This window comes from Artemia sp. Qi Xiang Cuo, chromosome 4 (genome assembly GCF_049724085.1).
Source record: "Artemia sp. Qi Xiang Cuo chromosome 4, ASM4972408v1, whole genome shotgun sequence".
NCBI classification, from domain to species: domain Eukaryota; kingdom Metazoa; phylum Arthropoda; class Branchiopoda; order Anostraca; family Artemiidae; genus Artemia; species Artemia sp. Qi Xiang Cuo.
This window is the reverse complement of record NC_142797.1, coordinates 38,047,125-38,052,464: the sequence shown is the minus strand read 5'-3', so window position 1 is coordinate 38,052,464 and position 5,340 is coordinate 38,047,125. Positions and strand designations below refer to the sequence as shown.

The following is a 5,340-nucleotide window of genomic DNA, read 5'->3' as shown; positions in this document are numbered from 1 at the left end:
ACGGGCTCCGCGGTTCCCCACCTTAATATAAGATATTTACAATCTAAAACATGACATAGTAGGTTTTGATTTTGTTCAAACAATCCCTCCAAATAAAATTTCATATTAATGCTCTTTATCTGCTTTGGAAAAAAAAAACATGATTTGAAATGGATAGCCATCTCCTGTCATGATACACAACTCGTTCCGATAGAAAGTTGTTTTTTAAAGAAATTTGTAGAGGCAAGATTAACCTTTCGTTTATATCGCAATAGAAATTACCTGACCTTACTATGATCAGAATATAGTGCCTTTTTTGGCTTCACTAATCAAATTTAGCAGGGTGAATGCATGCACTTGACATGATTCAAAAGGGAGAACATTATATTTCCTTTGGGAGAAAAAATCTTTTAATATCTCTGACATACTTTTACTGTGTTCAAAAATGGCGAAAAGAAAAGGCCATTTAGAAATTTTTACCATTTAGAAAAAAATTAAATGTTCCAGTCTATAGGCTTTAAATAAGATAAAAAAGATTGTTAACATACAGCTTATATGCCTAAAATTTGTGATCATAAGTTAAAAATGCTATTCAGTTTACGCATAATATAATCTTCATGCAACTCCTAAAAGACTTTTCTTTCTTGCATTGCTCTTCAAATTTTAAAACCATAGTTTTCACGCCCCCCCCTCCTGGGTATATAAAATAAACTTTATCAAAAGAAAGCTTGAAAAAAATTAAAACGTGCCTAGAGACGCAACGTATATATTTTCACATTAGTTTTCTTGTCAAAGGATGTATATGTCTACACAACAAATCCCCCCTTACTTTTCATGCGAAGAAAAAGTTTGTTTTCACCTTACAACGAAGCTGTTAGAAGCGATGAATTGTCCCCTCCCTCCCCCGTTTACATAATTTACTAAAAATATTTTTTAGGCATTAATTTTGGAAATAACTCGTTTCCCTTCTTCCACACAACATAGAATTTTGCAAAGCCTGTAGCCTTACATAGGTTAATCACTAGCAATCTCTTTCCACGTGAAACTGTTTTTAATTTTACTGGAAAAACAATCCTTTTTCTCATTGAAACCTTTTGCTTAAGTCGCTAACGTAAAGGATTAACAAGTAGGAAGTGCAATTGTGGGGTGTCAGCTAATTATCACCTGTTTAAATCATTGCGGAAATGTTTTTAAGTCATGTAAGCGGCGGTGGCTTAAATGGAAACGGTATATTAATAGCTAAGGGATTGACAGAAGTCAGTGGTCGCTTTTAGATAGGCTTACAGAAAGAATAAATTTATTTCTATTGGAAGAATTATACTTGTAAAAACAGTGGAGGGTTTTGAGGGGGGGGGGTTAGGTAGTAAAAAGAACATATTTTATGTTTTCTAGTGAGTATAAAGATAACATTGTGGAGTTTGTATTGTGGAGGAGGGGGGACTTACCTAAATATACTGGAGGGTGATCAAGGAAAGTAATTTTATTTTGAAAAAAAAAATGAAAATGTACTAAATCAGAACTCACATTGCTAATTTTGGCTGTCAAGGCTTCAAGCTCATCAACAATATTCATTCTTGTTCTTTCAACTGTGTCACAATACTTTCTGATAATTTAATCACAATGCATGTCCGTTATATACGAAATCTCAAGGGCGAATTGTTATTCAAAGGAAAAATCATATTTAACCGGCCCTCTGATTGGCTGAGAAGGAGATGTAACCGAGTCTCTGATTGGTTTAGAAGGAGGCATATACTTCCTGTTTCCCATTCCCGGATCATAACATTCGCCCCTAGCGTGCACTTGGCCAAAACAACACCAACAAATCACGTGACCTTGGAAATTTAGTTCCCCTAGTCGAGTCCTGAATCATAACATTCTCCCTAGCGTACACCTGGACGAACAACAACAACAAATCAATTGACCTTGTCAGGTTAGTTCCCCTAGTCGAGTCCTGAATCAATACATTCCCCCTAGCGACTATGTAAATCACCCCCAGTGTCATTACACCTGGAAAAACAACAACAAATCAATTGACCTTGGCATCATCGGACTCGATCGATAATCCTTCAATAAATTATGTTCGTACAGCGTTAGACTAAATTGTAGATGGCAGCAGGGGTGAGGGGGGGGGGGTGCTGGTATCCCCCTTTCTACTCACGTGACAGCAGGTAGAATTAATCATTCCCGGACAGATAGAAAGTCATTGACCCTGAAGTAATGATGTAATACTGTCAAAGTAAAGGTAAACACCAGCTAATTAGTGTTATTTAGGCAGATAAACAGTTATTTTACGGGACATGATCGGTTTGTTAGAACTACGGGTCAAAACATCGACTAGGGTGTAGTTTTCGGGTTCTTGGATGTCAGTACCGGATAGCAAGTGATCTTGGTATCACGACAATTCAGAAATTTTGCCTACGTTACTCTACGCCTCATTTTGGTCAAGTCATTTATAGTCGGGGAGCCAAAGTTGAAAAAGTCGTCAAAAAACGATTTGTAAAAAACATTTTGGTACATGAGTTCTGACTTTTGGAAACAATATTTTCGAACATGCTGATTCCATTTATTTCGGGAATTGCGACCACCAAAGTGCGCTTCACAGTCTAATATGGGGTAAAAGTTTCGACTCGATCATCTATGGTAAAAAATTTAAAACTTAACTTGTTCATTGCTCAGGAGATGACACTGCATCGTTTTCGTGGCTTTGTTATGGTTATGTTTACTGCCATCTGCCATACTGGTGCAAATTGATGGTTAAAAAGCTTAAAAACCTAATTAACTCTATTATTTGATCCTCAAAGGTTTGTCTTTACCAGTATTTCATTTTTTATCGTTTCACCTCGTCTTTCAGGAATCCTTGGTATATAAATTTATAAAGCATAGGCTAAAAGTCATACCAGTTTTGGGGTCAAAGGATAGTTAGAGGCTTACTTAAGTGGTTTAAAAGTAGGGTAAACTTGCAGATTAGTTCCCCTGATAAAAGCAACTTATTTCTTACTATTGTTCAGTAAATAGCAAGGGTGTCCACGGGAGGGGTTTTACGAGGAGCTTGGCTCTTTTGTGAGCTAGCCTAGGTGGTACAGGTTTTTTTCAAGCATAGTCAAGCCAAGGTGGTACAGTCTGACAATACTTGGCTGTCTTCTCTTTCCTTTTTTGTGCGTCTAAAGTCTCACTATTTTTACCATTGCTTTTCAAGTCACTAACCTTATAGCGTATCCATACTATCCGCTTTCTGGAAATATGGGATGGAACTCCGGAAAAAGGAATAGCCCTCCAGATTTGATAGAGTTCGAGATATTTTCACTACAGGTGGCAATCCATTTAGCAGAGTAGAATTTGACCTAGTGAACATTTTTACGTCAGAAGTTGTGGACGATGAGAAGATTGTTTTTGATATTACTTGCGTAGCCTCAAAAGAAAAGAGGTGGTTGAGGATTTTCTGTGCAACAGGAAAGAAGATGTGAAAAAGGTTGCACTCCGAACTTTCCATTCAGAGAGTAAAACTGAGAAAGTGAAAGGTGTCCCTAGAACCGATCTCCTGAGCTCTGAAGTAACAGCCTTGAAAAGAATCATTATTGGTCAGTTGAGCTACGGCGAAGAAAAGGAGAAAGCCGTTGCAAAGATCCTCAAAATAGAGATTCTTCCTTTCTCTCCATCCATTTTTGAACATCTTCCGCAACAATCAACCAAGACATCCTCTGGCTGGAAAATGAGGACGGGGAACAAAGCTGTGCTGTTGAATTGGCTAAGAAAAAAAGGAGGACTTGCAGCTGGCCGGCGACTTTGAAATCCAAAGAAATGACATCAGCTCCAATACACATCATTGACCTAATGTCCAAGATAAGGTCATATCGGCCTGCCAGGTTTGAATCAGTCAAATCTTTCGCGGAAAGATTGTTTCTATCGTTGCTGAATGATCTTCCAGTGGGTATTCCTGAAGTCCACATTGTCGTAGATTGGTACGACGGGCTGTTTGGGAAGCTCACGGACACCGGAGAGTCAATTTCCTTGAAATCAGCATGCAGACTCCGACGAAGGAAAGGGAAAAACCTCCAAATTTCCGCTCTTAGCACAATTGAAGAATGGGATGCCGTACTTGCAAGCTCAGCGTTTAAAAGCTGGCTCCACGAAATTTTATATGAAACCTGGGAGCTGATGAGTGATCAGCTTCCGAGCGCACTCAACCTTTTTCTGTGTCCCTAGTCAAGCCTGGCTGCAGTCCAACTTTTTCAGAACACTGTGACTATGAGGAATGCTTGTCCTCCATCCACGAAGAGGCTTACCAACACCTTATGACACATGCCAAGTACGCTAGCCGTTACGCTTGTAGCATCGTTGTGCATGCCAACGACACAGACGTGGCAGTAGCCTGTGTTCATTTTTTTGAAGAGCCTCAAGCTGAGGGACTGAGCGAACTTTTCTTGAAGTTCCCGACTTACATTATCCCAGTACACGTCCTGGCGGATAGAGTCCACTTGTCCAAAGAGGAAAATATTATGTTACCGTTCGTGCACTGTCTGTCAGGATGTGACACAACGAACTTTCTCGTTGGCGTCGGGAAAGCTTCTTTCTTAAACACCACGGCGTCTCCAACAGTTGCCTCAAAAATGGTGTCTGTGACGGAGCGGATAAAGGATGCAGAGGGGAAGCTTTTAGTCGACGCGTTTAGAGAAGTTTCCGACCTATCAAAATCCCTGGTCATTGAAATGTACGGTAAACAGGCCGGATTCAATTCACTGGCCAGTGTAAGGGCTTACATTTGGTGCCAGAAACAAGATGTAAGAAGACTGCCACCTTCTGACGACACCTTCGAAGCATGCATGCGAAGAGCCATATTCACTACATGAATAATCTTGTGGTCAGTACAAGCTCAGCCGAGCATTCCAGATCCACTCCTCCATGGATGGAAGATGGCTGAAGGGGAGTAAATATGGTCGTCTCAAGCTGTAAAGAAGCATCAAGCCTAAAAGCTTACCGCAGATGCAAAAGTGGAAGATGTAGGAAAGACTGTAGCTGCTCAAAAATGAAAGGATGCTGCAGCTTATGCTCCTGCCGTGGAACGAGGAGGGCATGCTAGAAATCTGACCTTGCCCCATCTGAATTCTCGGAAGAAGAAAATGAGGAATATTTTTGAAAGTTTTATTTGATACCTTTTATTTTCAATTATAACAGGTCCCTAATCAGTTACTATTACCCAATTTTACGGGTAGGTCGAGTAAGACAATTCCAGTGCGCCGACTGAATCCATCTGTGAAGCAGAATTCTTCCATTTAGTAAATAGCTCAGTCGTATCAGTGGCAAATCAGGTCCCAAAAAGGTAATTGTAGACCCCTTAGTACACCAGAAAACATATTCGTCCAT

General features: G+C 39.8%; 1 pseudogene; it reads left to right on the top strand.

The window, feature by feature from the left end:
* Positions 1-3,810: 3,810 nt before the first annotated feature.
* Positions 3,811-4,907, top strand: LOC148953089 (uncharacterized; annotated as a pseudogene).
* Positions 4,908-5,340: the final 433 nt, after the last annotated feature.